Here is a 12,908-nt window from a genome sequence, read left to right as displayed (position 1 = left end):
AAAGTCATAACATATATGTACTATGTAAAGATTTTAGTATTGGAAAAACTTAATTCATTCAATAAACAAACGAGAATTTATACGAGAAAATAGAATCCTATATGGAAACCAAAATATAATTAAAGAAGCTAGATATACGGAAACTTGATAAGCCTAAGGAAACTATGTAAAGATTTTAGTATTGGAAAAACTTAATTCATTCAATAAACAAACGAGAATTTATACAAGAGAAAATAGAATCCTATATGGAAACTAAAATATAATTAAAGAAGCTAGATATAAGGAAACTTGATAAGCCTAAGGAAACTAGATAAGCCTTGGAGGGTAAGGCAATGCCAATTTCTTTACTCCCCCTCAATTGGAGCATGAAGGTCCCAAATGCCCAACCTGTTGAGTAAATCATCAAGCCGACACTTTCCTAAAGCTTTTGTAAAAAGGGTAGTCAATTGAGCGTTAGTGTCCACTCGTTTGGTTGTAATTTATCGTGATTCCACCATCTCTCGAACAAAATAACAATCCATTTCAACGTGTTTTGTTCGTTCATGAAACACCGAGTTATTTGCAATATGACATGCAACTTGATTGTCGCAAAAAAAGGAGCAGGTCTCGTAAGAGCTGCCTCTGAATCCTTTAAAGGCTATTGTAGCCAGATAACTTCACTAACTGTAGTGGCAATGGCTCAATACTCAGCTTCAATGGAGGAACGAGATACTACTGACTATTTCTTTGTTTTCCATGATATCGGAGCACCTCCCAATATAAGTAGATACCCAGTTCTAGATCGCCAAGTGTACGGGCATCTTAGCCAATCAACATCGTAGAAAGTAACAAGATTTAAACCTCCTGTCGTGGGAAAGAAAATCCTTTGCCTAGGTGTCCCTTTTAGATAACGAAGGACACATATTATTGCATCCATATGGTTTTGAAGAGGGTCAACAACGTATTGACTAAGAATTTTCATAGCATATGCAATGTTCGACATGGTAACTTGAAGGCATAGCACTCTTCCAACAAGACGTCGATACCTACTTGCATCGATTTTGGGAATTTCTTCATTTTGTTCAATTTTCAAGTTTTGTTTCATAGTAAAAGAACTTGGACGACAACCTTTTAACTTGATTTTGTAACGACCCATATTTTCTATACAAATATCTAAGAGAATTATCAGAGTTTTATCTACTTCATGTGAAATTCAACTAAAATTAAAACACTTTCAATCCCAGGTTAAATCATGGGTTTACAATAAAATCTATTACATAAATACAACAATAAGGAAATGTACAATAAATAGCAATCTACTATCTAATTCTTGTCCTTGTGCTTCTGTCTTCTCCTCTGGTACTACGACTGCTACCTGAACCTGCAAAAAAATAAAACATATATATAACATCAGACACAATGTGTCTGGTGAGTTATTCTTTCCACTTTTCTTATCTTTCTTTTCCTTCTCTTTCTCATACTCTATCATCTAACTCTTTTTTTCATAGCATATACCGTTATTCTTTCTCTTCTTATCTATCTCTTCTTCTCTAATCTCATCTTTTCATCTCTTACTCTTTCTCAGCCTCTTCTCAGGCTCATCTCATGCTCTGCACATACTCTATCTATGTCTCTACCTCTACCTATTCTCTACTCGATCTCTTCTCTGCTCTAGCTCTTCTCTACTCTATCTCTTCTATGTTCTATCTCTTCTCTACTATATATTTTCTCTACTCTTTCTCTTTTCTACACTTTCCATACTCTGTGCATGTTCTTTTCAATCTCTCACTCTATTCTTCTCATGTTTCTTACTCTTAGCATGTTTGTCTTATACTTTGTTTACTCTTCATCTCTCGATTGCCAACTCTAATGCTTCAGCACTTTATTCTCATTTAGACCCAACAATCCCATCTCATACCATACTGTCATCTGTAACATCTATAAAAATCATGCCAAATTTAAACTTTTAAAACATTTCAAAAACAATTGATTATTACAAAACTAGTTTTCAAAATATCCAGTTTCAGAGTACCCAGAATCAAATCATAAAAATCATAGGAGGTGTACGATCACGCCTTCGCCTTCCCGCGATCGTCATAAGTACCTGAAACAAAATCAACAGCTGTAAGCCCGAAGCTTAGTGAGTTCCCTCAGAATACCAACGCCATACATATATAACCATATCATATAAACAAATACAACATGCATAATGAGCCATCAGTCTGACTGGACCGCCCTGCAGGCCATTAGTCTATCTGGACCGCTCTCCGAGCCATCGGTACGTCTGGACCGCCTCTCAAGGCCTTCAACGTATCCGGACCGCTCGCCGGGCCTTCGGCCTGACTAGTGTGCCCTAACCGGGTTTGAAGTCTATCCGGTCCGCCCTGGGTGTCTTGGCCTACGGCACAAAGAAGGACCCGCCTCAACCCAATCCCACACCCAACAAACATGTGCACATAAATATCATACGCTAGCATGCAATAACAGATAGTCATACAGATCTAACACATCACTAACATGGTAGCCATCCTATAACCAGGATACCGATCAATAACATAGAAACCATCCTATAACCAGGATACCGATCTAACCGATCTCTAACATATCAACCATCTTAAAACCAGGATGCAATCTAACAGATTACTAGCATAGCAACCATCCTAAAACCAGGATGCAATCTAACAGATTAATAACATAGTAACCATCCTAAAACCAGGATGCAAATGATAAAGGGTCGACCTTGGTGTCGTAGACCTTGTTGATATTGTGAGGAGAACTCACCTCACAAGTAGCTCGAATCGATAAAGTCAACTCCACCAAATGCAGCTCCAAATGCAACACCTACATCCACCGATGACTCACTTCCATAAATTCCCAAATTACCAAAATACCCCAGAGGTCAAACTGGTCAACCCTTGGTCCAAGTCAAAGTCAACGGTCAAAGTCAACAGTCCATGTTGACCCAACTCGTTGAGTGCAGCTAGCAACTCGTCGAGTTCCTTAAGAACTCAGAAAGTCATAAAACCCTCACTGACTCGCCGAGTTTTCGACCAACTCGTCGACTCCATGCATGTACAGAAGTCGGGGAAAACCCTAACTGACTCGTCGAGTCCTCTTACTAACTCGCCGAGTCCATGCAGAAACCAAACAATGGGAAAACCATTCCCAACTCGTCGAGTCGGCTTATCCGACTCGTCGAGTTCATAGAATCCATTTCTTGTCCAGATGATTTTGAGCCACTCCAAAGCTCTAATTGGTAGATCTAGTCTCCTAGGGCCTAGTTATCACGTAAAGTTGCAAACTTTACGTGCATGCAAGGTCTTAAGAGCCAAAACTAGGCTAAGGAATAAGCTTAAGGCAAAGAGAAGGCTATAGCTTGACAAAGACTGAAACTTTATGACAATAAGGTGCTAAAGGAGTCCAGATCTGAAGTTACAACCTCAGATATTGCCCCAAAACCGGAAATACCACAACAATACACTAAAAAGGGTTCTAAACCCATGAATGAAGAGATCTAGCTAATGGAGAGCCAAGGTAACGACTTGTTACCTTCAAAGTGATGCTAAGATGGAGTAGAGTTCGGATCTACAACTTCTCCTTGTTCCAAGCTCTTCTCACCAAGATCCACCTTCCAAGCTTAAAACACACAAATATGGAGAGTAAACACGATTTAGGGTTTCTGAGCTCAAGGGGGGCTGTAAGGGAGGCTAAGGGAGGCTAATGACCCTTTAAATAGGGTGCAAAACCCTGGAAATTAGGGTTTCATCCACCAGCTCCAACTCGTCGAGTTGTATCCTCCAAATCGTCGAGTTGGTCACTTAAGACACGCGGCCAAATTCGTTCCTACTCGACGAGTCAGGGCATCCAACTCGTCGAGTAGACCTTTCAAAATAGAAATAAGGCTGTAAAGTTTATAGCTGAGATTCGGGGTGTTACAATTCTCCCCCACTTGAACTAGACTTCTTCCTCGAAGTCTGCTGCGGTGAACAACTCCGGGTAATGCTCCCGCATCTCAGCCTTCGGCTTCCAAGTCCACTCAGATCCTCTCCGGTGCTCCCATTGTGCCTTTACCAAAGGTACTTCCTTGTTCCGTAGAACCTTCACTTTCCTCTCCAGAACGGCCACCGGCCTCTCCACGTAATTCAGGCGCTCATCGACATGAATATCATCTAATGACACTACTGCCTCCTCATACAAAACGCACTTCCGCAACTGTGAAACATGGAAAGTATTGTGGATATGACTAAGCTCCTCTGGTAGTTCTAGTCTATATGCCATACTGCCAACCCTGGAAATGATCCTGAACTGTCCAATGTATCGGGGACCCAATTTCCCCCTCTTCCTGAAGTGGATCACACCCTTCCTTGGGGAGACCTTCAGGAGTACCATGTCACCGACCTACTCCAACTCAGATCGGCGTCGGTCGGCATAGCTCTTCTGCCGACTCTGCGCGGTCTGCAGTCGCTATCTAATCTGCTGAATCATCTCATTAGTCTGCAAGACTACCTCAGTCCAACCCATCACTCTGTGACCCACCTTGCCCCAATAGACTGGGGTGTGACATCTCCGCCCATACAACAGCTCATATGGTGGAGCACCAATGTTGGAGTGAAAGCTGTTGTTGTAGGAGAACTCTACAAGGGGTAGGTAGGAGTCCCAGCTCCCACTGAAGTCAATAACACAGGCTCTCAACATATCCTCAAGAGTCTGTATGGTCTGCTCACTCTGGCCATTCGTCTGCGGATGATAGGCTGTAGTGAAGTGCAGCCGTGTGCCTAGTTCCTCGTGGAACTTATGCCAAAATCAAGAGGTGAACCAAACATCACGGTCTGAGACAATAGAGACCGGAAACCTATGAAGAGCGACAATCTCGCGTATATAGACATCGTCCATCTTCTTGGCCGATGAGCTCTCTCGAATGGGTAGAAAATGAGCACTCTTGGTCAATCGATCCACGATGACCCAAATAGCGTCGAACCCCTTCGCCGTTATCAGAAACTTGGTGATGAAGTCCATCATGATCTGCTCCCATTTCCATATGGGAATCTCTAGAGGCTGCAACTTGCCATGCGGCCTCTGGTGCTCGGCCTTGACCATCCTGCAGGTCAAGCACCTCTCAACATACCAAACGATCTCTAGCTTCATGCACGGCCATCAATAACTCAATCGCAAGTCCCGGTACATCTTGGTGACCCCCGGGTGAATAGAGAAGCGAGACTTGTGAGCCTCCTCCAATATAGTCTGTCTGACCCCACCAGACATCGGAACCCAGACCCGACCGCAACGGTTCAATAATCCCCGGCTATCTTGAACAAACCGGGTGTTCTCACCCTTAATCCTCTCAAGCTTCCAGTTCTCCTGACGCATACCCTCTGCCTGAGCTTCCCTGGTCAAGCCCACAAGTGGAGAATCCACTGAAATCCTCATGCACGTTACTGGAGTAGAAGATCCAGCTGACTTGCGGCTCAAAGCGTCCGCAACCACGTTCGCTTTACCTGGGTGGTAAAGGATCTCACAATCGTAGTCCTTGACTACATCTAGCCATCTGCGCTGCCTCATGTTCAGGTTCGGCTGATCCATGATGTGTCTCAAGCTCTTGTGGTCCATGTAGATGGTACAGCGAACCCCATAGAGGTAATGTCTCCAAATCTTGAGAGCGAATACCACCGCTCCCAACTCCAGATCATGAGTAGGGTATCTTGTCTCATGCGGGTATCTTGTCTCATGAGAATCGCTCCCAGCCCCGTGATGGATGCATCACAGAACACCACAAAATCCTCAACTCCCTTCGGAAGAGTCAAGAATGGAGCCTCGCATAGTCACTGTCTGAGGATCTCAAACGCCCTCTGCTGCTCGGGGCCCCATTGGAAATCCACCTCCTTCCTCGTCAGACGAGTGAGGGGTCCTGCAATCTTGGAGAAATCCTGTATGAATCTCCGGTAGTACCCTGCCAATCCCAAGAAGCTCCTGATATCCGAGGGAGATTTCGGAACCTCCCACTACGTAACTGCCTCGATTTTGGCCGGATCGACCAAAATCCCCTCTTGGTTAACGAGATATCCCAGGAACTAGACCTCTCGTAACAAAAACTCGCATTTCGAGAACTTGGCATAAAGCCGTTCTCGCCTCAGAACTCCCAATATCTCTCGTAGATGCTCCTCATGCTGCTCTCGGGTCTTGGAGTACACCAATATATCATCTATGAACACTATGACCGAGCGATCGAGCATCGGTCTGCAGAACCGATTCATCAGGTCCATAAATACTGCTGGCGTGTTGGTGAGCCCAAACGGCATCACCACGAACTCGTAATGTCCATAAGGAGTTCAGAACATGGTCTCCTCCACGTCTCCCTGACCCTGACCTGATGGTACCCGGACCTCAGGTCTATCTTGGAGAACCAAGATGCTCCCTGCAACTGATCATAAAGATCATCTATCCTGAGGAGTGGATAACGGTTTTTCACCGTTAACTTGTTCAACTCTCGGTAATCAATGCACATCCGGTGTGAACCATCCTTCTTCCTAACGAAGAGTATCGGCGCTCCCCATGGAGAACTGCTCAGACAAATGAACTGCTTGCCCAGCAGTTCCTGCAGTTGTGATGACAGCTCTTGCATCTCTGGTGGTGCCAACCGGTACAACGCCTTGGCGATAAGGGCCGCACCTGGCACAAGGTCGATCCTAAACTCGACCTGCCTCTCCGGAGGCACTCTTGGTAACTCCTCCGGGAACACGTCTGCAAACTCCCTGACTACTAGAACCTCTGAAACAGAGGTCTGATCCCTGACCTGCGTATCCACCACATACGCTAGATAACCCGCACACCCGTGTTGAATGTACTGTCGAGCCCTGGCAGCCGAGCAAAACCCTTATCCCAATATGGTGCTCTCACCGTAAACGATCGGTTCTCCCCCACTTGGGGTTCGAACCACCACTCGCTGACCCTCGCAGTCGATCATAGCACCAAAGCGAATAAGCCAGTCTATACCCACAATCACACATACATCCCCCATGGGGATCGGCATCAAGTCTATCGGGAAAGATACCCCGAAAATCTCCAATACGCAACCTCAATAGATTGAAGAAGCAGAAATCCCATGTTCGTTGGCGATAGAGATTCGTAACGAACACTCTAACTCTCCCACTGGCAACCCGAACTCCCTACTGAAAGACTGAGAGACAAACGACTTACTCGCCCCCAAGTCAAATAATACCAAAGCAGGTAAGAAGTTCACTAAAAACGTACCTAATCACAGGTACAAACATATAAGCATAAAACAGATATCATCAGTAAAATAAGGGAAAGAAACATACCAGCAACCACATCTGGTGCTGCTCTGGCCTCCTCTACTGTAAGCTGGAAGGCGCATCCCTGGTACCTCGGGGGCGCTACTCGACCCTGACCCCCGAAAGTAATCCTCAGTGTAGCCGCGCTGGAGCCTGCGCCGTTTTGGCTGCGAGCTGTGGACAGTTGGTCTTCACGTGACCAACCTGATGACAGTGGTAGCAGATCATCATATCTTGAACCGAGGCTGTCTGGCGACAATCCCGTGTAAAGTGCCCCTCCTTGCTGCATGCGCTACCTGATCTGCAATCCACCGAGTTCCCCCCCCCCCCCCCCGCATTTGCCACAAGTGCAGCCCTGCTGTCCCCCTAACCTGGAATCAGCGGTCTGAGACCGCTTCGGCACCGGCTGTGACTGTGTCGGGGCCTACCGCTGCTCCCTCAACTGCAGCTCAATCTCCAACTCACGCCACCTAGCGGCCTCCTGTAAATCCAGAAGCGTAACACAACGCTGGGTCGCCACAAACTGTCGAATATCAGTCTTGAGCATGCTCAAATAACGTGTCATCTGAGCTTGCTCAGAAGCAAACTCCGGGCAGAACATCGCCCTCTCCGTGAACATGCGAGTGATCTCTGTCACCGTCTCACCATCCTGTCTCAAATCCAGAAACTCCCGAGCTAACAGTTCCCACTCGACTCGTTGAATGTAGCAAGCGCGGAACATATCCCTGAACTGCTCCCAAGTAACAACAACTCTCTGATCATCAGAATACGACCCAGTCACCAACCTCCACCAGTCCTTTGCCCCAGTCCTCAGAAGGTTCAGGCAGCCACCTCATGGCTTTGATGGGGTCCTGAGTCCCATCAGACAGCCACCTCATGGCTTTGATGGGGTCCTGAGTCCCATCAAAAGTAGGGGGCTTCGTGTTGTCGAAGTCCCGATACTGAAAAGCCCGACCGGCTCCCAACCCTGCCACCGATACAACTGCTATGGGTGCTGCGACAGCCGCCTTAGTGAGGGCTTCATAGTGATCGTTGAAATACTCCACCATGGCGGTCACTGAGCCCGGAAGATAGCAGCAACCTCATCATGCAGGATCTCTCGGATCCTGGCATCCATCTCGTCTGGCTCCATCTGGCCGATAGGCTCGGGTGCTGTCGGCGCCTCCTGTCCGCCCTCTCCTGATCCTGACCCAGATCCAGTCACAAATCGTCGAGTAACCACCATACTGAAAATATACCAGAAAGATATCAGATATTCCACATAACAATCCGGGAACCAACTCCCAACAAAACCCTAGGGGGTTGTGACTTCCTTGCTACGCGTATGGGTCCTGTGCTTTTAGTAGTACGGCCCCATACTGTTGGATTATGTGTCTAAGCCCATAACTATAATTGGTATGTACTTGACCCGATACAACATGGTCCATTTGGGTTGTAACACTCTGGAACAATTTGATAGGATGGATATTTGAGAAAGAGGTTATTTGTGATTTATTAATATATTATAAGTATAATATATTAAATGAGAAATCATATTATTTAATTAGTATTGATCAAGAATTAATTTGGAATTAATTTAGTGATCAAAAGAGACTAATTAAATTAACGAGGACTGATTATGTAAATCAGTGATACATATGGTTTGGGCTATTGATCCATGATGGACTAAGCTTATGTGAAAGTCCATGAAATATTAGTCCATATGAATTATGGATCATAAGCCTAAGTGTAAGAATTAGGGTTTGCTTATGACTCTTGGAATTCTACACTATGTATGTATTCCTCTAAAGCCAAAAATCATGCAATATGTGTTGTTAGAGAATCATAACCGATTTTGAGTCTCCAACTTCTCTCTCAAATTCCTCCTCTTGTTCTTGGTTTGTTATAATACATTTGAGGCATCACACTTGATGTGCTAAGCTCTTGAAAGACCAATTCCTACAAGCTACAGCAAATAGGTAATCTTCTAACTTACTTTTATGATTCATATGTCAAATCGCATGCTAGTTGTAGGTTTCAAGCTTTGGAAAAGTTTGTTGGATGTATAACTAGAGAAAACTTAGATCCAAATCTATTATGGTTGTATGTGCACCATAGGAGTGTTATAGTACTCAAAACCCAACAGTGGTATCAGAGCCACAGGTAGTTTTCTGTTATATAGATGCATAGCTAATTGTTCAAAGTTGGAAAAGTCGAATAACTGCACTCTGACAGGAGGACTCGACGAGTCCATACATGAAATCATCGATTCCATGCTCATAAGTGATGAACTCGTTGAGTCCATTATCCGACTCGACGAGTTGGATCATCTGTTGGCAGTTTTTCGGGTTTTTTGGCCTCAATTGGATTAGAATCATTACCACAAACTGTTTTGTATCATAAAATTTGTTTTTCTGATATGGTAGTGATTATTCTCATTCAATTAAAAGATAAATTGTCAAATTTTAAGATAATTTCTAGTTTATAAGATAAAACTAATTATTTGTAATTTTTGATTTGAAATTATCTTACTACAAGAATTGTATTATGATCAAATGGGTAAAAGATAAAAATGGTTATTTTATAAGTTTATAATTTGATCTAAATGTTTTTTAAGGAGTTACAAATTTTGTCATCAAATTTGGAACTCAAAAGGTTTTATTAAGGAGTTACAAATAAATATTAGTTAAATTGATCTTAATGTTTTTGAAGAGTTCCATAAGTTATGGAACATGAAAAGTCTCATCTTCATAAAACAAATTAACTCCTTAAGTTATGGAGTTCAGAAGTTTTTCAAGAAGTACAAAAGTTGCCCTCAAGTTTTAAAAGTTGAAAAAGTCTCAATTAAGAAACATTGAATTCATAGAAACCCTAGTAATTTGAAAAGTTTTCAAAAATGTAACTCATGGGTTCATAACTTAAAATTAATTAAATAGTTTTAATTTAATTTAGCGTCTTGATGTTTTTTAATAGTTCAATCAGCTCTTATGGACTTTATTAATAGTTAATTAAATGTTTAATTAAAAGAGAAGATTAATAAATCCATAATAATAATATGGTTTAAGTTTAATTAAATTAAGAGTATAATTTATTAATAGATTAAACCATCAAGTATTATAAAAGTTTAAAATACACCCTTATACTATATAAAATTATAAGTTTAATATATTATATATGTTAATATGTATAATTAAAAAGTCAGTCTTACCGTTAGTAGGCATCATTCACGAAGACGGTCTATAAGGGGGTATAAGGATACTGCCTATAAAATGGTGGTTTAATGGGTGTCCACTCTCACCCACCGCTTCCTTGACTGGTGGAGGGTCGTTAGCCGAACGGGTAGGATAGGACACAAACTTCCATTAAAAGTATAATGAAAATACCAAGTAACTAAACACTTATAAATTTCCAATCTTAATTACTTAGGAAAAATATGAATTTGGTGCTAACCCATGAAATTGCACTTTGCACCTTGCGAAGTCGTTAGTGGAGCGTGTGTGGTTAACTGGCACACTAATTTGGGACTAGCAAGGGTGGAATAGGGTAGCTTGGTGTTAATAATGGATCAATGGAGTGTGTGTGGTTAACCGGCACATTGATTAGGTGATTTGTAACATTAAGTGTACCAAGCACATTTAAAACCTAGAGTTCATTTTCGTTTTTCATTGTGGAAATTGGTAAATCATCATTTACCTACCTTCAAATATTTTGCAATTGGATTACGGCATCCCTCTTCCGAATTGTAGAATATTGTGTTGGGTCCTAGCCTTAATATTTCATTTGGGTGTTATATTAAGGACTTAAATAAACTAAACTTGAATTTCTCCATTGTAGATGTCTAGTTCAGACAACTATGGTCTTCCCGAATCTCATGGAAAAAGCTTTCCTCATGAAGATGATGTTCCCAGAAATCATACTTCACTTCCTCCACCTCCTCCAATAGTTCTCCCTAACCCACATGTTCAAAGACTTGAAAAGTTCAAGGTCACTCAAACATTATTGGCTAGCAAACACCAAGATGGAAGGTCTGTGTGTGTACATGTATTGGACATCAAGTCACATATTGACAGGCTGGGAATGTTGGGTGTCGTCTTCCCAAGGAAGCTGGTTGTTGAGTGGGTTTTTCAGTCACTTCCCAAGTCGTATAGTCAGTTTGTTAAAGACTACTATATGACAGATCACGATGTGACCCTTATCGATCTTACCTATTTGCTAATTGCTGCTGAATCAGCAATGATTTGGCGCACTGGTAAAGCAAATTTGATTGGAAGATCTACTTCCCAATCTTCCATGGAGAATGACAATGGAAACATTGGAAGTCCAGAAAAGATTTCTCTTTCCAAGGGAAAGGGAAAGGCTAAGTCTGAGATTGTCCCATTTACCATTCCAATAGAGTCTGTTTGCTTCTATTGCCAAGAAAAGGGGTATTGGTTGCAAAGCTGCCGTATCTACCTGAAGGACCACAAGGATGGTAAAGTCAAAATGTTTGACTATGCTTCAGGTAAATCCACTATCTAACTCTATTAAGCTCATAATTGAAGAAAAGAAAGGAAGCTTAAAGGAAGAGTAAGCTGAGTCTGATCGCGAAGAAATGGATTTCGATCGCATGATTCGATGATCAGGATTTTTGAGCTGCTACTTGGGAGTTATGATAGATTGCTAGAAATATGTAGTGACATCGTTTTCATTTGTAATTGCATTGTAAGAACAAGATTTTCCGCAATTTTAATAAATTTGATTTTATTTTATTTTATATTTCCTATACAATGGCATTTGTGAAAATTGATGTTTCTATTTTTAGCAATATGGATTTGATTCTTTCGTTTGTGGTAGTGTCTAAATTTACCAAATAAGGAAAGATTCTCATCACCAAGTTTCAAATTGGTCAGAAACTTGGAATCATGCAACTTGTATTGTATGATGAATGAGAACCTTCATCTTTGGGAAATTAAGACTAATTCCTTGTTCACATGTAAATGTGAGTCAAGTGAAGGACTAAGGGATCTAGTACACATCATTGTGCACTGGTCGGGTCCACCACAAAAGAACAATAAGACTATTCGTTATGATTTACTAAAAGTTTGGTAAATATGGTTATGCTTACAAGATTGAGTGTAATTCTGAATCATTGAAAAAGTTTCAATGTAAAAGTTTCTCCAATCTGAAAGGAAAGGAGAATACTTTAGTATCATGTTTTATGATCATCTTAATGATTATGAAAACCATATCACAATTGATCCTCTAAGGAGACATTAGTGAATTTGTATGACTAAGAAGAGGAATCAGGAATTGTTGAAATGGTTATATCAATTAAGGTGAGTCATACTTCGTTCCAAAATCGAGTCTTAGAGTTATTCTCCAAGATTATGACTTGAGTGACATATCTTAAGTAAGTTTATAACACATTTGTAAATGGTAGTTATGATGTCTTGGATAAGACAAAGACCAACTAAGACCAATTGTATGAAGTGTTTTTCCTTGATAAGAATCCACACTAACTCATGAACTAATCAAGAAGAAACCTGTTATTAATCACTAGCACACGACTTAAGGTTTGTAACCTATCGTGTTGACATATTCTTGTTGTTGTGCCCATTCCAGTTAAGTTGACTACGCATGTGAGTTCTATGAGTTCTCAATTGTTTGCATAACAACTTGGAA

The sequence above is a fragment of the Lactuca virosa genome, chromosome 1, assembly GCF_052849685.1.
Source record: "Lactuca virosa cultivar CGN04683 chromosome 1, Lactuca_virosa_CGN04683_v6, whole genome shotgun sequence".
Classification (NCBI taxonomy): Eukaryota; Viridiplantae; Streptophyta; class Magnoliopsida; order Asterales; family Asteraceae; genus Lactuca; species Lactuca virosa.
The sequence above is the reverse complement of the archived record's forward strand: the minus strand, read 5'-3'. Positions refer to the sequence as shown.